This window comes from Maylandia zebra, linkage group LG14, assembly GCF_041146795.1.
Source record: "Maylandia zebra isolate NMK-2024a linkage group LG14, Mzebra_GT3a, whole genome shotgun sequence".
In the NCBI taxonomy this organism is placed as follows: domain Eukaryota; kingdom Metazoa; phylum Chordata; class Actinopteri; order Cichliformes; family Cichlidae; genus Maylandia; species Maylandia zebra.
In genome coordinates this window covers 13,804,581-13,822,256 of record NC_135180.1, presented here as the reverse complement: position 1 = coordinate 13,822,256, position 17,676 = coordinate 13,804,581, and the positions used below count along the sequence as shown (strand labels likewise).

The 17,676-nt window shown below is 37.0% G+C and overlaps 1 long non-coding RNA gene across 1 annotated transcript; it reads right to left on the bottom strand.

Moving 5' to 3' along the window:
* Positions 1–886: 886 nt before the first annotated feature.
* LOC106674987 (uncharacterized) lies at positions 887–3,671 on the bottom strand. The gene is made up of 3 exons (XR_013101644.1): positions 3,502–3,671; positions 3,191–3,296; positions 887–2,575 (listed from the first exon to the last, which is right to left on the bottom strand). It is a non-coding gene; the product is annotated as an uncharacterized LOC106674987 (long non-coding RNA).
* Between the last annotated feature and the right edge of the window lie 14,005 nt (positions 3,672–17,676).

Genomic DNA, 17,676 nt, shown 5'->3' with positions numbered 1-17,676 from the left:
TGTCTTGAGGCACTTGGAATCCACACTCTCTTCCACCATACCTTAGGTCAGTCAGAAAAATGAACAAATTCAGTCACTTCTCCAGGTACTATCCTTCAAGGTTACAGCAAAAGCGCAAAGTCAATCTTATAATTAAAAGTCAGTTCTGGAAATTGTGATTTTAAAGAATCTTAATTATGCATATATCTACATTTGTCATTTTTAGCCAAGATGTGATCCAAAGTTAAAATATGATTGTCTAACTTTTTTTTTTTTTTTTTGGAAAAAAATATAAAAATAAAAAGTATGTGCATGAAGTCAGAGAACAGAACTAATGGCAAAACACAAGTGGCAGCTTTAATTTCTATTCAGCAAAAAGGTGAAAACAACAAAATACACTATTCAATTGCTAAAGTGTGTGTAATACCTGCTGTGAGTAACAGTTAGGGCAAATTGTTAAACCTAAATGACATACTGCTTACTTAACTCAAGTGGTTAGGTCAAGAAAGAAAAGAGTGCACATAATGGATGGACTGTTCCTGAACCATTTTATAAATGAACAAAAGGTTTAATAACAGCAAGCTGGACAGGTATCCTGCACATACAATACACTATACTGAGGAAGAAAAATTTTAGTAAAACTATGAAATAAAATACATGGACTAAATACATACCTATGAAGCAGGTGATACATGGCTTCTGGTTTACCAGATGGACAACAAGATTGGCGCACAGGTCGGATGGTGTGAGTGTTCCAGAGATCTCTGTACTCGTCAAGCTCTTTTTGCAAGACATTGAGGAAGACATATCGTAGAAGGCATTTATGTTCATGACTGCCGTTGAAAAGATGCCTCTCCCTCAGGTCACTGAAGAGTTCAATCCAGAACTGAGTTCTAATGGTGGAATGACAAGGCATATAAAATTTAATAACACAAGTAATTCAATGTAATTGTCCTCTTTAAAAAAATAGTCGTAATCTTAAGAATATTGAAATGTGTGCAATTTCGTTCAAAGAAAAGCTTATTCACATGTTCTGAAGTGTTTCATCAATGCACTGCAGGAAAAAAAAAGCAACTTCACACAAATAACAAAATTTAACAAAATGATTAATCCTTCTGTTATTCCTGCATTTGGCGGTTGAACTTAAGAAAAGTTGTAATATACAGGTCTGTCCATATAAATGTACTATTTTATTTCTACATGAACACTGAAGCTGTTATCACTTGTTAGATACCACACAGAAATCCAAAAGCTAGTGAAAACATCAGTATTTTTTTTTTTGGCACACAAAGTCGAAGAAATGTCTGAAACGAATGACCTCCTCTAACAAATTTCTGTCATGTTGGATCAATGTTCTTATATTACTCATATTACAGTTCTCAAATTTGAAGAAACCCTTGTTCTTATATTTATATGACTCCCTACAGGTAAACTATTTGATCTAGATGTTAGTTTGGTACTACGTAGGCACACAAATTTGAATAAATTTTACTCAATTTTAAATACATCAATCTTCATAATTCATAATAATTTATTAAAATGTTGAATGTCAGTTTGTTTGTTGTTTTTTATAGTTCCTTTTTAGGACTTTTGTGGAATGTCTGAGTAGGAGTTTCTTTTTGAGTGTGTTGTTTTAATACAAACAAATGTCACTGGTATACCAAACCATTTATTATATTTTTTGAAGCAGTTGTGCATCACATGAGAAAAATGTGTAGGTGACTATGTTTTTCTTTGTTTGTTTGTGACTGTAATTTAATATTTGAGTATAAAACCCCACCCACAAAAAAAAGTATATCGCTGACCACGAAACACCTTCAGAACCATTCAATTTTAGTTTCAGAATATATTTTAAAAGCCATGTACCTTTGCTTTCTGAACAAAGACCACCAACTTTCAATCCGTTGATTTGTAGTTGAGGTACCATACATATGACTGTGGGCTCCTGCAAGTTCATCTCCATGGTCTGATCTTAAAGCACAGTGAATGGCTGCCATTGTGCCATTTTCTGTGCCACAGTCTGTACGAAGGCATGCTGGAAGTTGACCAAACCGTGACAAGCACTCCATATAATATTTTGCAATGATACCTGGGTCATTATTTGAGCTGCCACAGCTGAGCCACATAACTTTCCTTGAAAATCCATCGACACATGCACTAATAGCAACACCAAAGGGCTTCAGCTTATCATAACCATCCACATGCCACACTTGATTTGGTCCTTCTGAAAAATATCCTCTTCGAACAAACCTGCGTTTACAGCGACGCTTAACACCATATGGATCTAGTCTTGAGAGTATGTGCATTACATCATTTCTTTTAACTTTCAGATTATACTTTTGTCGCAGTGTCTGACACATGGATCTGTAACCCAGAAGCTGACCTGAGCCTCTCAGTTCTTGTGTAACAGTGGAAATGACAATGTCAGTGGGAGTAAAGTCTGTCCTTCTAGTCATTCCAGCATCTTTTAGCCTCCTCTTTAATGTTCTCAGACTCATACAAATATTATGCTTGTTTTCAAGAAAATCCAGGATCACTTCATATGTATGGCCCTCAGAGAAATACTTATTGATGATGTCTGTGACTGAGACTGGGCCTAAGGTTGAAGAGAAAACATGAAAAGATAATTACAAACGCAGGAATCCACAAATGCACTTAATAAGTGTTTTTAAAAAAAATACCACATCTGAAACAAGTCTCAATAAACATGACTCAAGTATTTAATCTTCTTGATGTGTGCTTAAATAAAGGCCAGCAAAAGCTCAAAGAACATGGACCAGGATTCAGGACTTATCACTCTCATTAAGACCTCTATGCTGACAACTCAAAATGAGCAAAATTAGAGAAGTTAGAAGAATTTCGTCACTGTGTACATATGCCCTATTAAGTCATAAACTAGTTTTTAAAATTATGCCGTAGAACCGGTGGCAGGCTTAAACCAGAATACAGTTCTTAGTACCTACCAGTTCATGCCTTTGCGTTTTTGGAATTCTGATTTATCTTTGCATACAGAGTCTTTAACAATACAAAAACCTTAGAATAAGGAAATGAATATAGTACTTTGGAATGGCACATGAATAATAATCCCCCCCCCCCCCAAATAAAAAAGTTTAACACGCACTACTGAAGCTACTGTGGTGTATATAAGTCATTATGAAGCAATTAAAAGGTGAGCAATAAATACTAGAACTTAGGAAAGTGAAGTGCTTACCATTCTCTATAAAAGGTGCTAAAACTTGAATGTTAGTTCCACAGGACCCACAAAAAACTCCAATTTGCCCCACTAGCTGGATTCCACAATATGGACAATACATTGCCTGATGAAGACAATGCCAAATTAAAACCTGAACACATTAACTGCAATATTCCTTAATGACTTTGACTTATTAGTATTTGTTCTCGAGTTTCAAAAAGCTTCATTTCTAAGGCTACATTAAACATTATCTTTGTTAGAATTATCTTTGAATATATATTCCAGATATCTGTAGTATTATTAGAATCATGAGATTACAACACATTTACCTCTCCTCCACTTCTTTGAAGTGTGTCCCAGTCCTAGCGCACTGGTTAGCATGTTTTGGTTCGTGCAACTGGTCCGTCGGGTTATTGTCTCCCCAGGAACATTTCTGTTGTCTTTTTTCCTATTTCCGTTGTGCTTTGTGTGCTTTTGCAGCGCTTGCTTTTCTTTTTGCAGCATTTTTCTTTTTGCAGTGCAGCGTTTTTCTTGAAGTTGCAGTGCAGCGTCTTTCTTTTTGTAGCGTTTTTCTTTTTGCAGTGGAGCTTTTTTCTTGAAGTTGCAGTGTAGCGTCTTTCTTTTTGCAGCGTTTTCCTTTTTGCAGCATTTTTCTTTTTGCAAGTGTTTTCTGAAGTTGCAGTGGCCTCTCAGGGCCACCGTACAAAACACTGCAAACCACAACACAAAAAATATAATTAAATATAAATGAAAATATGAAAACAAAAAGAAGATGCACATTCTCTGTCATATGGGCCTGCATGAATAAACTTTCTGTATCCTTTATCATCTGCAACTGAAAATAGTTGTGGATGATTACTATACCTTTCTGATGTGACGTTGTTGTCCCTGGCTCTCTTTCTCTGTCTCTCCCTCCCGTTCTGTTCCTGTGCTACTGCGAGTGTAACTACCACCCCTCCCCCCTCATCCCAGCGTAAAGCACAAGGCTCGCGTGCAGAGTGAAGCGGAAAAAAAGTGCGAGAGAGAGGGTGAGAGAAAGAAAAAAACAAAACAAAAACACGGCTCACGATAAGGAGCCTGATCGCGTCGTTCATGTCAAAGACCCAGCTCTAAGAACCATTTCGTTTGCGACAGACACATCACTACTGCCTGCGAGTTTGCTGCAGACAGAGGAGAGCTTAAGTTTTACCAGGTACCAAAGCAAATCATTCGTAGGCCTACTGTACAAATATATATCACAAAAGATTGATATCAAACTGATCACTTGGTTGCGTTACTTGCTCTTCGAGTGAATCAACAAATGGATAAATAAAAAGCCGAATGACAATGCTGATTTTTTGAGAGAGCCTTAGCTTACATTTCATATTTTCAGTTGTTACCCTCCACGGCTAAACAAACTCTCTAAATCCGTTTCAATTGTGTACTGATGAACACAACAATAGACATAAGGAGCGTCTTTCAAAGAAAAAACTCAGGTAGATGTTATTTTATATATTATGCTTTGTATGTTGTTCAGTGGGCAGCTATGACAGCTGGGATAGGCTCCACGACCCTGAAAAGGATAAGCGGAAGCGAATGGATGGATGGATGGATGTTGTTCAGTATATTTCTACGCAAAACAAGAGAAATTTCAATACACAGCAGTATCAGATCAGATCAGAAACTTTATTGTCATTGTCACGAGAACAACGAAATGAAGAATGGTCCCCGATCATTGCATCATCCCTAGCAATATCAAAATATAAATAAAACAATAAAATTCAATAAATAAAATAGATAATAGTATATTCACAGTTGAAACCAGATATTTACATACACTGCAAATTTCTTGTAGCTTAACAAGATTTATTGTCTTAGATTTAGCCAGATTATCTTGTCCATCTTGTTTTGAACATTACAAGCTAGTTTCCAGTCTCATGTGTTAGATGATTAGACTTGTTTCAAGTATATATTACTTTTTTTCTTATTTAGTCTGTAAATCTAAAAATGAACATTTTACATTTATTTCAAGCAAAAATAGCTTTTAGATAGAGTGTAAAACAAAAAATTATCTCAAAACAAGAAACATTCACTAGGAAAGTAAATCATTGGAAGGACACTTTAGGGAGAAAACATAATTCTTCTTTTTTTTTACTTTTAAACATCAATTTAGAGTAAACTTGTTTTGTTTTAGATAAATAAATGTTGAAATATCTTTTTAATTAGTTAAATGTCAGAATAAAAAGAGGGAGATGTCTATTTTAATCACTTTCATCAAATTTAGGAGTACATATACACTAAGTTTATTGTTAATTAATAAGAAAACTCCAGATGATTCCATTCTGAGCTGAAGAAACTTCTGATAGGTTAGTAGAGTCCATGTGAGTAAATTGGTGGCAAACCTGTGGATGCATACAAGACACCCCAACACAGAGCCTGTCAGTGTTGCCAACTCCTCAGTAAGGAAAATCGCTATTGGTTGTCCTAAAAGTCGCTAGAAGTCGCTAAAGACGTCATTGCCTAATTTGCATAATTGGTCATGCTAATCTAATTGTAATCTATGTTGTTGGAGAGAGAAATAACATCGTGGAAGAGACATAAAGTGAGTAAAAAACGTCCTAAATGCATTTAGAGTTTATTTAGAACTACAAATTACATTTATTTTAGCAATTATTGCTTTTTTTAATGTCACAATTCCAACCCTGCTCCTTTACCTGGGCTTGCACCGGCAAAAGTGACCCGAAATAGGCACTCTGGTGGAGTTACTTTGTGTGTGTGTGTTTATAAGTAGTTTTAAACCTTGTGATCCACAAAACAGCATAAGAGTAAAAGAAGAACTGACTGCGTTACAGCACCCGCTGCTTGTTGAGAGTAAAAGCGATACGCGCTTTCACGTCTTTTTTAGTGACTTTTTCTAGAAAAAAAGTCGCTAAGGGGTCTGAAAACTCGCTAAATATAGCGACAAAGTCGCTAAGTTGGCAACACTGGAGCCTGTTTCTTTGACATGGGAAAATCAAGAGATATCAGCCAAAACACCAGGAAAAGAATTGTCGACCTCCGTAAGTGTGGCTCAAATTTGAATACAATTTAGTGCAATTAAGAAATACAGATAGTTTCTCTCTCTACTCCTAAAGTTAACAAATATATTTTTTATATTTATCAATCTAAAAAAGTAAACATTTAGTCTGATTTGATGTTACAATTAAAAAAGTGTTTGTGTTTTTATCAGAAGAGTACATAAATATCTGGTTTCAACTGTATATTTGATGATGTTGGTGTTTGGCTTGATTGTCAGCACAAAGAGGGAGAGAGAGGAATAGAGAGGGAGGGAGAGAGGAGAATGAGGACAGAACAGAGAGGGAACAAGAGCAGGTGAGACACACATGTTAGTCAAATGGTTGTTTGCCAAAACTCATCAGAACATGTATCTAGTGCCTAGTGTAACTTTTTAGATACAATTTATTACTTTTCAAATTCTATATTTATGAAATGATGCAGGCTTGTTTGCACAACAAGGCTAAATAATTATATAAACTTTTCTGAATCTAAATAGTGGACTTTGGTAGAATTCAAGAGAAGTTTTGGGGTTTCAATATCTTAGCTAAAACCACTAAAAAGACAGGAATGGAATTAGTTAGCATCAACTGGGCCATAGCTGCATGGATATCTATGGGCAGGAAGAAAAAGGATCATTTGCAAAATAGTAAATAACTTAGAAATTGCACTTACTGTAATTGCAGATTAACCTACTCATTTAATAATTTGTAGACAGCTATGGATGGTTAGTAGCTAGCTTAGCTTTAGATCTGCCGACTGCATATACTGTAGTTCAACTTAAATACTCTGAAATTATCATTTTCATATATCATATATTAAAATAATTTCAAAAGTAGGCTTACCATATTTGAATGCTAGGTGTAGTGCTAGGGGTCTCACCATGTAATGCACCTAACCTAAGGACCTCTTTAGTTTAAGGCCAACACTCCCACTGCTTAAACTTAACTTCAAATTCCATATATCCAGTAAATGAAGGTGTGCCAACAATAAAGACTGCAATATTGATAATCATCACAAACAAGTCTTAGTGTTGGAGTATTCCTTTACTTCCCTGTTTTTCTAGCTATTCATTGTTTAGAAATCAGTATTTATAATACATTCTTACAGTTTCCTTTAGAAAGAATATACACTTTGCTGTTGCTGCAAACAAACAGTGCAAGGAATGCAACTCTCCAGACTTGGAGTGAGCATTATTTCTAACCTAAATTGTCTAGGTCCATAGAGAGTTACCTTTAAATCATTATGTCAGCAGGAGTCCTACCCTCAGGACACAATAACTCCCGAAGTGAAACTCACTGAACTAGATGAAAGAAGTTGATGCCATTTGCTCATGTGCACTGGTACACAAATTGTGCACACCAGCAGGTATGGACACACATGCCCACACAAATATCTTTATACTATAAATGTCTACATGCAACATGCATAGTCATGGTGAAGTATATGGATGGGGTTTAGTGCAAAGAGAGCAATGAAGTGAAATGAATGGGAAAGATAATTTCAAGGAAAATGTCATTGGGGTGTGTATCACACACACATAAAGACAGGAGGGAATATTGTGAGGACTCTTCTTGCAATTTGTCACGCCTCTCTGCAGCAGTTTTCTATAATTGATTTAAACACACAGAGGCAATTACTTTAATTCCATCCATCATGTGCGATGGGAACTCCAATAGCCCATTAGTGCTGTCATATATTTACTCTTTAATGGTGTGTTCATAAAAACACAGACCTAAATCCATTTTGTGTGTGGCGCAACCTTTCTTTCTCAATATACTTTTTAAAAAAATGAAATTAAAATTTGGATTCACCCTTTTCCCCCATTTTATATATATACATGCATGAGTGTGTGTGTGTGTGTGTCAAAGGAAAAGGAATAAAACATTTTTCTTTTCTATTTTCTTGTCTTCCTAAAATTGTCTTTATTCATCTCTGTCCATTTGCCATATATCTAAAGAGAATGGCTGAGTTTTTGCATATCAAATCACCCTGTTTCCCCCAGCATTGCCCCACCTAAGAGTGACAACTCTAAATTAAACCGTTAACTCAACTCAAACTAAAGTCACAAAGCATCTGCATATTCCTGCTAAAGCTAAAGGATTTTTGCTTGTTTTAAGTTTTTAGTAAACCAAGCAAATTGCTGCTTGTTAGATTAAACTGTTTTGAGATTTCCCTTTCATTACAGACACAATGGACTGATACAAACATGTTGGTTAACTGCCAAATGATCTGTCTCTGTTTATGTGCATAAACAAGTGTTTGTACATTAGAGCTGTAGTGCATTTCTTTTTCTCTGCACTTCTTCTGCCTTTGTGGTTCATTTTCTTTCTTCATCTCTGTATTCATTAAATTCATTATTGCTCACAATAGAACTCTAACGCTAATTAATAAATATTTTTCCACTTTCTTTTCTTCTTGTCATCTTTTCTTCTATAATGCACCCTCATGGGGCAATAGAGAGCAAGGAGGATGAGAGTTTGACAACCCAACACAGACAGAGTGAAAAGGTACATAGACGAGATAGATCCTGAGTGATGAGACGAGCAGGCGTAGTTATGAACATAAATTTCTGGGTTGAGAAACAAAAAGTGTGAAGCCATGTGCTATCCGTTGTGCTGAAGATTGATATGGCAAAGCTGCAAGAAAAAGAAACAGAGGAGGATGAATGATATGTGAGGTCTGTAGTTTGTTGAAGTATTCATGAGAAGTGCAGGGAGCAGAAATTGGAGGTGACTTAGGCTGAGATATTGTTTTTACCATTTTCATCTCAGGAAGAATACTTTTCTGTGACAGTCATTGACCAAATGAGCACCAGTTGAAAATGACAAAGTGAATAACAGTGAACATAGGCAAATAATGTCAGAAAATTGTCACTGTTCATTCTTTGATCTCATTTTAGTGGAGAACAGCAACACAGACAGGTGAATGTGTTTTCAGCTGCATTAACTCGCAGCAGGCATGTGACAGTGTTAGGAAAATAACAGTTTGATCTTTTCTATGACTGAAATTGACGTGAAATTTTCTGGAAGAATGATCAGTAAAAAGAATTATGTAATCAGTGTTAAATTGGAAGCGTCATAAGAAAATATTAGACGTTCGGGTGTGTGTGTGTGTATACATTACATTAGTATCATCGAGTGTCTTCATCAGAAAGCATCTTGTTTCATTATTGGGTTTATCTCACAATCTTGGACTGTTAATGGTGATTCTTGTTCTGTTCAGGAGCTCTGTTGTGTGCTTTAAGGTTGCTCTAACCAGAAGCTGCAGCAGGTGAACAGCTAGTTCATGTTCTGTTATGCTGAGTTTACTCAGGCTGCAGAGCAAAATAAGGGCCACCATCAGCAATAGCAATCCATGGTAGAAGAGATGCAGTTTATTCAGGGAGATTAGAGATTTCTTGGAGAGCATATCAGTTATTGCATATCAGTATTTATCAAATATGATATTTAAAGAGGAAAACAATTCTAATTGATGTAATTTGTTGATTACTTTAGGAGCACTTTATTTACTATGTAAATGTATATAGTCATACCACTTGAAACATAAGTTTGAACTTCTCATAATAAATAGATAAAAGATTGTTCACGCACGCATACTAATATATGTATTTTGTCATTTCATTATTACCATTGGATACAAGTTTATTGCTAGTCGAATTGTCCAGCATTATTCCAGTAAACTTGAGTACAAGATCAAGTTTGAAACATGTAGATGATACAGTGAAACAAGCATTGAATCATTGCCTGCAATACAACGATACAATTCCTCCACTATTTTTCTCCTACTATTTCTATCTCCTCCTTGGCACGGTCATAATAATAGCTGGAGGAATCACTCAAAGCATATTGTTCACATATGTGTCTGACATTTGCTCTACCTCTAGCTCAGAGTAGTTTGCTTTTTAAAGTATAGGTGTTTCTACTGAATATTCCAGTGTTGTACTGTATTATTGTTCTAATCCTCTCATTGTCTTGGCCTTGTTTTATTCACTCAGCCTGGGGTTGGGAATAACAACAGCCACAACAAGGGCAACACACGCACACAGTGAGGCAGAGAGAACTGGACTGAACTGGAGACCATAACCTAGCCGAGCATCCAGCTGCAGCACATGTTCAGAAACTAGCATTCTGCACAATATGCACACACACAGACACCCAATCACATTATTAGCATGAAGGACTAAAACACATTTGTGTAATTCACTTTTAATAAGGGAACAATGAATGGTTCTTAAACATTAATTTATAGCCATTACATTGTTTAAAATAAAGGAGAATTTGTTAGATGTTAATAAACAGTGTGTATTCACAGAGTCATCGTGATTTGGTAATGTGATGTTGGGGTGGATTTAGGAGAGTGCATGTGTTTTTAGTCGTACAGGCAGAGAGAAAATGCAAAAATGATTATGCTCCCTCTTTTTGATTACAAAGCTTTGATGTTAAAAAGATGTATTGCAAAACAATAATCACTTTATCCACCCATTAATTTTTAGCAAAATGCCTTTCCCCTGTGTGTGCGTGCGTGTTTGTGTGTGTGTGTGTGTGAGAGAGAGAGAGAGGGAGAGCACTTGCAAAATTAAAACACCAAGCTTTAACCATCAGCACCACAGATTGTGCTACAGGGATCATCATAGTAGTAGTATTCCATTTGCCTTTCTCAGAAATATTAAAACAGGGCCACAAATTGTTCTCCTGTCAGATGCTGAATTGGATTGTTCATCAAATTCATTAATTTCTTTGCAATTAAATACCCATTTTTCAAATGTGCCCTATATGTGGCAAAAAGTTTCAAATACAATAATACTATGTCACTTCATACCTATTATGCCTCTATCCCAAGCCTATTCAAATGGCGGCCCGCGGGCCAAATGCGGCCCAGAAGCAACCTGCGAGTGGCCCTGCCTGTGGTCCTGGCAGAAAGACAGAGAAAACGCAAAAAATTAGTTAATTTAAAAAAAAAACATTTAAAATTCCTACAGCGTAGTGTAGACTGTGAATGCAACACTCCTAGTAGCCTAGCAATATTTAACCCACAATGCACCGTGATGTAAACATATTAAACAATCATCGTAATATATGATGCGACAACAGCATATCTTTCTCACTCCAAAAGCGCAAAATTGACAATGAAAACTGTCGGTTTAACCCTGCCTGGACTGACAAATACTTATTAATTTTACCGAGTTTAATAATCTTACAACCGGAGTTGTACTACCATGGTGAAGGTCCTGTACAGCCCAAGAGAGAGCTGCAGCAGCTTCCCTTCGTGTTTGCTTCTTGGCGAAGAAGAAAAGGCCTTTCACAGATTCTGAAACAGCGAAATACTGCATGCTGGCCGTGGTGGATGCGGTGAAAAGTGATGAAAAAATTTAAAGTAAGTGTGACATCTGCTATTAAAAACGTACCCCTGTCAGACAGTTCAAATATTCGTAGAGTTGAAGTTCTGGCGTCAGACGAGTTTGAAATGCTGTTAGATGACCTGAAGAAAACTGATGTAATGTCTATAGCAGGAGATCACAGACAGAACTGATAATGCACAGTTGTGCGTATATGTCCGTTTTTTGGATGGGAAATTGCTCGGCTTACTACCGTTAGAGGGACACACAGCTGGCGAAATAATGTTTGAGAAGATTTCAGCTCTTTTTGAGGAAAATGGTCTGGATATGAAGCGTGTCTGTATACTTGTGACGGATCCATGGCAGGAAAAGTGAGTGGTCAGCGAAATATTTATTTTAATTTGAAAGGGAATTATCAAAATGGTTTTTTGTTATTATTATTATTATTATTTCAAATGTGCAAAAAATAGTTTCGTTATAGCTCCCTTTTTTTTAAATGGACCTTTTGGTGTGCATTTGTGAGAGGTCACCAGATTTACAGGGGAATAGGAATAAAAAAAATATTTGTTTTTCAATACAGTTGTGTGGGTTTGAAATTGATCATGATCTGCTGCTTACTGGCTTAAAAAAAAAAAATCTGGCCCAGATAAATTCCTCGGTTTGAAAATCTGGCCCAACTAACTTCGTAGTTGAATAGCCATGCTCTATCCTATGGGTAGGATCTCTTTTGTAAAAGAGACATTGAGTCTCAATGGGGCTACCTGTGCTTAAGGTGTTTTGCAAGAATTCTTTAGCTCACACTTATAAATAGTTGCTGTAAGACTGTATTGTACATATTGATTATATACAGTTCGTGTATTAAATATTGCCTTACCCAAGAAAATCCAATTTAATTTTAATACCATACAAAAAACATCCTCTCTGAAGGGTTAGTAAAACTACTGGGGGTCACCTTATTGTTGCACCTCTATTTAGTTGTTACTTTTTCATCACTACTCCTTTTATCCTTTTTCTTTTTCCTCTTGAGCCACAACAAGGATCGCAATCACTGTAATGTGTTGTAATCACATTTCCCAATTTGATAATTGGGGAAAAAAGGGTGTAGTTATGGAACAATATGGAGTAGTAGTTTTCCACAACTGAGACACATTCAAGTTCTCAAACTCCTCCTGCACAGATCCCACAATAAGCCTTTCTGTCTTTTTTCTTTTGTCCTGTCTTTCTTTCTCCCTGCTTCCCTTTCTGTCTCCCATCCCCATTCTTCTGACTCTATCACAGTCTGGTCTCCATTGTGGTGATAGATTATAATGATCTTTAATTAGATCTAAATATAACGATAGGCGCACATTGCCATCAGTGCCTCTCTGTGTGAAGACTGGCTATCATTAGGTTGGGTAATAAGAACCAAAGAAAAGAGGTGAAAAAAGGACTGGGAGAGATGGGGGAAGGGTGGGCAGTGGGGGGGTGGGGGGAGGACAAGGGGGGAAAGAAAGGTTTTTCTTTTTTTTTTAAAGGATGGATGAAAATTGGACTTGGAAAAGGTGATTGGAGATATTCAAGCCACTTTCAAAAACTTGAAGCAATTTACACCAAAGATGTTTCATGGGCATTCAACAAATGTATCATTAAGCACGTCAGCAGTCCATTAAGCTTTTTTTCCCTCTTCTCATTTAAATTCCTCTTTCTCTCAAATAGCACAGGCTAAAACTGTCTTCTCTTTTCCTAGTTTCACATTTTATGATGTTTTGATAATGATATAATTGTTTTTTTTTTTGTTTTTTTTTAATTTCTGATTTATTTCTTTTACATTTATTTAAGAAATCTCCAAAAAGTCAACTCTTCATTTCCACTACCTTATCATCATTTTATCAGTTTCCGGTAATTATGATAGTCACAAATATTTTTCAACTTTATTGTTTATTACATGTCCATTAAAGGTTAAGTTCCCTATTCCCAGCTGTTGTCAGATTTAATCGTTGATAATACCAAGCTTTTCCGTATTTTTCTAGATGAATCTTTATTCCGGTATTGTAGATAAAGGGGAAATTTGCTTGAGCTATGTTTATGTCCTAAGCTTGCATCTCAATTTTAAACTGTCATAAACATCTAACTGAAGAAAAACATATATACAATGCTCATAAATAAAAAAAAATGAGGTGGAACAAAATTACGTGCACAAGGTCCCGGAGCGAAAGAAACAGAATAAAAAGAAAGCAGAATAACAAGTAATACAAATAAATAGAGCACAACAACCTGAGTATTATAAATGCAAGTGCTAAAGTAATACAAATAAATAGAGTTCTTGCTCTATGTCCCAGTTTTGTGTATACTTACCTCGATTTCTTTGTGCTACAGTTCCATCGTTACACCACCGCTCCAACTGAACTCGCCTTTTGGATACTGGTCATAACTATCATTGGAATTACACCACACTCCAATCTCTAGGAGGGAAATTTCCACAACTCACTGCCAGCCCTTCTTCCACCGTCACTCACAGGGAATCCTGGAATCCAGGTCAGCTCTTCATCTCTGCACCCAACTCACCACTTAGACCTTTGTTTTGTGTGAATTTAACTCAGGTGTCTCCGTACCTGGTTCTGCACTTGAGTCCAGTTCTGTACAGGCCTTTGGCCCCTGCTGACACTTGCCCCTGCTGGCAGCATTTTATCCTTTAAGCTGGAAGTTTGAGTGTTCTGTGCAGTGTATTTGCTGTTCCTAAGTCTCTTCTAGACAGAGATCTCAGATGTCATTCCTGGGATCTGCTGGAGCCACTTATTGAGTTTGGAGGTCACATGCTCCAGTTACCACAGTTGGCTTTAACTTTCGCATCTTTTATGCCTTTCTTCCACTTATGGTACAGAAAACAACAATGGTGGAGTTTGCGTTCTCTAGTCGCATGACAGGTGAGTCCTAGTAAATCATTTCCCAGTACGTGTACATTACAGAAGCTATTTTTAAAAATTATGACTATTATTTTGCTAGCTATCAAACTCGCTGGAGAAATGCACTGAGTGTGATGCAGTATGGCAGCGCTATTATGGAATATGCTGTGAACTTAGCTAACATTACTTAACATTAGCCCGATGCATAACTAGCCAACTTAAGGCTTTCTGATTAACCCTCTGGGGTTGACGGACCCAGAGTCTCCATTTCAACTTGGGTCGAACGTGCGGACTTCAAACTATATGCTGCTTTTTAAATTGTGTTGATAGGCCACGTAAAACTGATGTTTGTTTGTTTTTCTGAATAAAACAGTGGCATTTACTCTGGGAAGAAATGGTAAAAACGACGTTTTCTAAGGAGAGCGCTAGCAAACACGCTTTGCCTGTGAGTGAAAAAAGAAAAAGAAAAAACACTCCTTCCATATTGGTGGAAAAATGTACCATGTCAACCAATAAAAAAATGATATGGCAACATGTGGCATTTGGTTGTTTGGGAAGAGGGGGAAGTTTTAGGAGTGACCGCGAGAGAAAGCGAGTGAGCGAAAGAGAGAGAGAGAGAGTTTTGATATTTGAGAGATTTGTGACGTTTACCATGTTTGGAGTCTCAAGTTAGTATGTTGTCTTGTGTAGGTAGTGTGTAGTGTAGTGGTTTTTTTGTTTTGTGTGTCAGTTCTACTAGTGAATGTCACAGTTGCTGCAAAAAAGCCACCAAAGGCATATTGCAGTGTAAACGCTGTCTCCACATGGAAAACAGGAGTGATACACCTGCTGTCAGACCTGCCGGATTTATCCCTGTGCTGTTCTCATCTATGTTATAGTGGACACAAACTATTTTTTGGAGTTGCATAAATAATGTGTGTCCCTTTTTATTCGATGCAGAGCACCTGATTGTACCATATAACCATATAACTTTGTTGTTTGCAAAAGTTGTGCATATTTTTAAAAAATGTACAATTTCAATTTGCATTATTATTTGCAAGTTATGAAAGTTATTCGTTAAACATGCTTGTGGTTTTTGCAGTCAAAAATATCACTTTCTACTGGTATTTTAAATTTTGTCTGAATTTAGATAAATGGTGCTGATATAGTTTGTCAAAATGAGAAAATAACAGATTGGCGCGAGATAAATAGTTTTTAAAGGTGAAATATAGAGGCCAAATCAAAAGTAGTCAAAAATGGCCAATTATACCCTGGACACCAGAGGGTTAAAGGCTAAAAGCAAAGTTGTCACCAAGTACTGTTATTATTTGTGTGTATTGCTGCAGCTTTTTTGAGTATTAACTTGGTGCCTTTGGGTGAAATAATGGTAATATGAGGGACCGATCCATATGGTCACAAAGAATGGCCACTTGTTTCTGTGCTACCAAAGTTCCCCGGCTTTCAGTCAAAATGTTTATCGTCAGCACCGACACATTAAACTACTTAAACATTATAAATGTCTTCAAGCTCACACCGAGGCCCGTGGGGCACTATCAGCCACTGAGACAGTAGACACATTTATGTGTATTTGTATATGAATATTTCATACTTTAAGGCTGCCTGTTTATTTAAGGGAGATGAACAAAATACATTGGAATTGTACATAATAATATCACAGATGATAAATTAAATAGATTTTAAGTAGATGCTTGTGCATTTTTAAAGTCTTATATGTTAAATTGAACTATGTGATGTGTTCAAAGCCTCTCCCAGTCAGTGCTGTTCTCCATGCCTGTCTGACTGTACATGATGTTATTAGCACAACCACTTTAAAGGTGATCATTTAGGACTTCAGCAATAATGCAGACAGCAATGTAGTTAGCAATAAAACAGTTTTATTGGGAATTAACTTATAAAAGAAACAACAAACAAACATCTGTCTCCTATTTCTTGTCACACAGGAAAGACACATCAATATCTGATGAGAAAACTTATTTATTTCTTTTTTGTTTTTGTTTTTCAACAGGAGAAGAATATCTCTAACAAGTTGATTTGATCTTAATTTTTAACTGAAATTTGCATTTTCAGTTCATACACTATGTATATAAGGTGACGGTTTCATTTTGCAGATATTTTTGTGTGGTGCGTTTTTCTATGTCTTAACAGAAGGGGAACAAAGGTGTTTAAGTTCACCTAGGATGATTTGTTTTAATTTTCACATGGTCTTACTGAGTTGATGCGAATTGAGACACGTGCATTCTTTTTTTTTTTTGTTGGCTGGGGGGGGATGTGCTGGAAAAGCTTGAAAAGGGACCTTGAAAGTACTTAAAAAGTGCTTGAATTTGACCCTGAAAAAGGCGTATGAACCCTGATTACAGTATATGTATATATGTTAGTGTATTGTTGTGTGAAGGGCCAAAGATGGCGCCTGTGTGTTTGGCATGCCGTCTATCGCTCTCTTCTATTTGTTTTATTTTATTGTTTTTAGTCAATTTTGTGCAACATGTCAGCCCTGCATTGTTTTATGATCGCCAGACATTATTGGAAATAGGCTCATCTACCCAAGCTTTAGCTCGGTTTGGAAATGACAACCAAGGCTTTCTGCCTCCCGATTTGGAAGTAACACCACCTCACTGGCGCTCCTTACCATTGCCACTGGATGTGCGGAAGCGACGCAGGAGACGAGGTAACCGTGGAGGTCACCTTGTCAAACTGAGACTCAGGATCTCTTGTTTTCCTCATGAGCTTCGCTCAATTTGTCGATCCTGCCCGCGACTCTTGGTGCCGTTGCGTGCTTTGGACCCGGTGGACTCCTGCTTGGTTCCTGTTGTGGGATCTCTCGAGAAGGGTTCTGCAAAACCCTCTCCTCTCCGACATCTGCGTTGGCGTGGAGTGGACCAAACAAACCTCCGACCTGTGGATCTGGTTGTTGCTGCCTCGGAAGCTCCCGAGCCAATTCCTCTCAGGTTGGGATTAATTAACGCCAGATCGGTGGCAAATAAGACATTCATTTTGAAGGAATTTTTCGCTTCCCATGCACTGGATTTTCTTTGCTTGACTGAAACTTGGATTCCACCCGGTGAGTTAAGTGCCTTTTCTGAATTACTGCCGGCTGGTTGTGCCTTTTTTAGTGTTCCGAGTGTTTCTGGTCGCGGAGGAGGGCTAGCTGTTGTTTTTAAGGCACATCTTGACTTTAAGCAGCTATCCCCATCAACACGCCACACCAGTTTTGAACTCTGTTTGTGTGAACTGGGCCACTCGTCTTCGCTGTT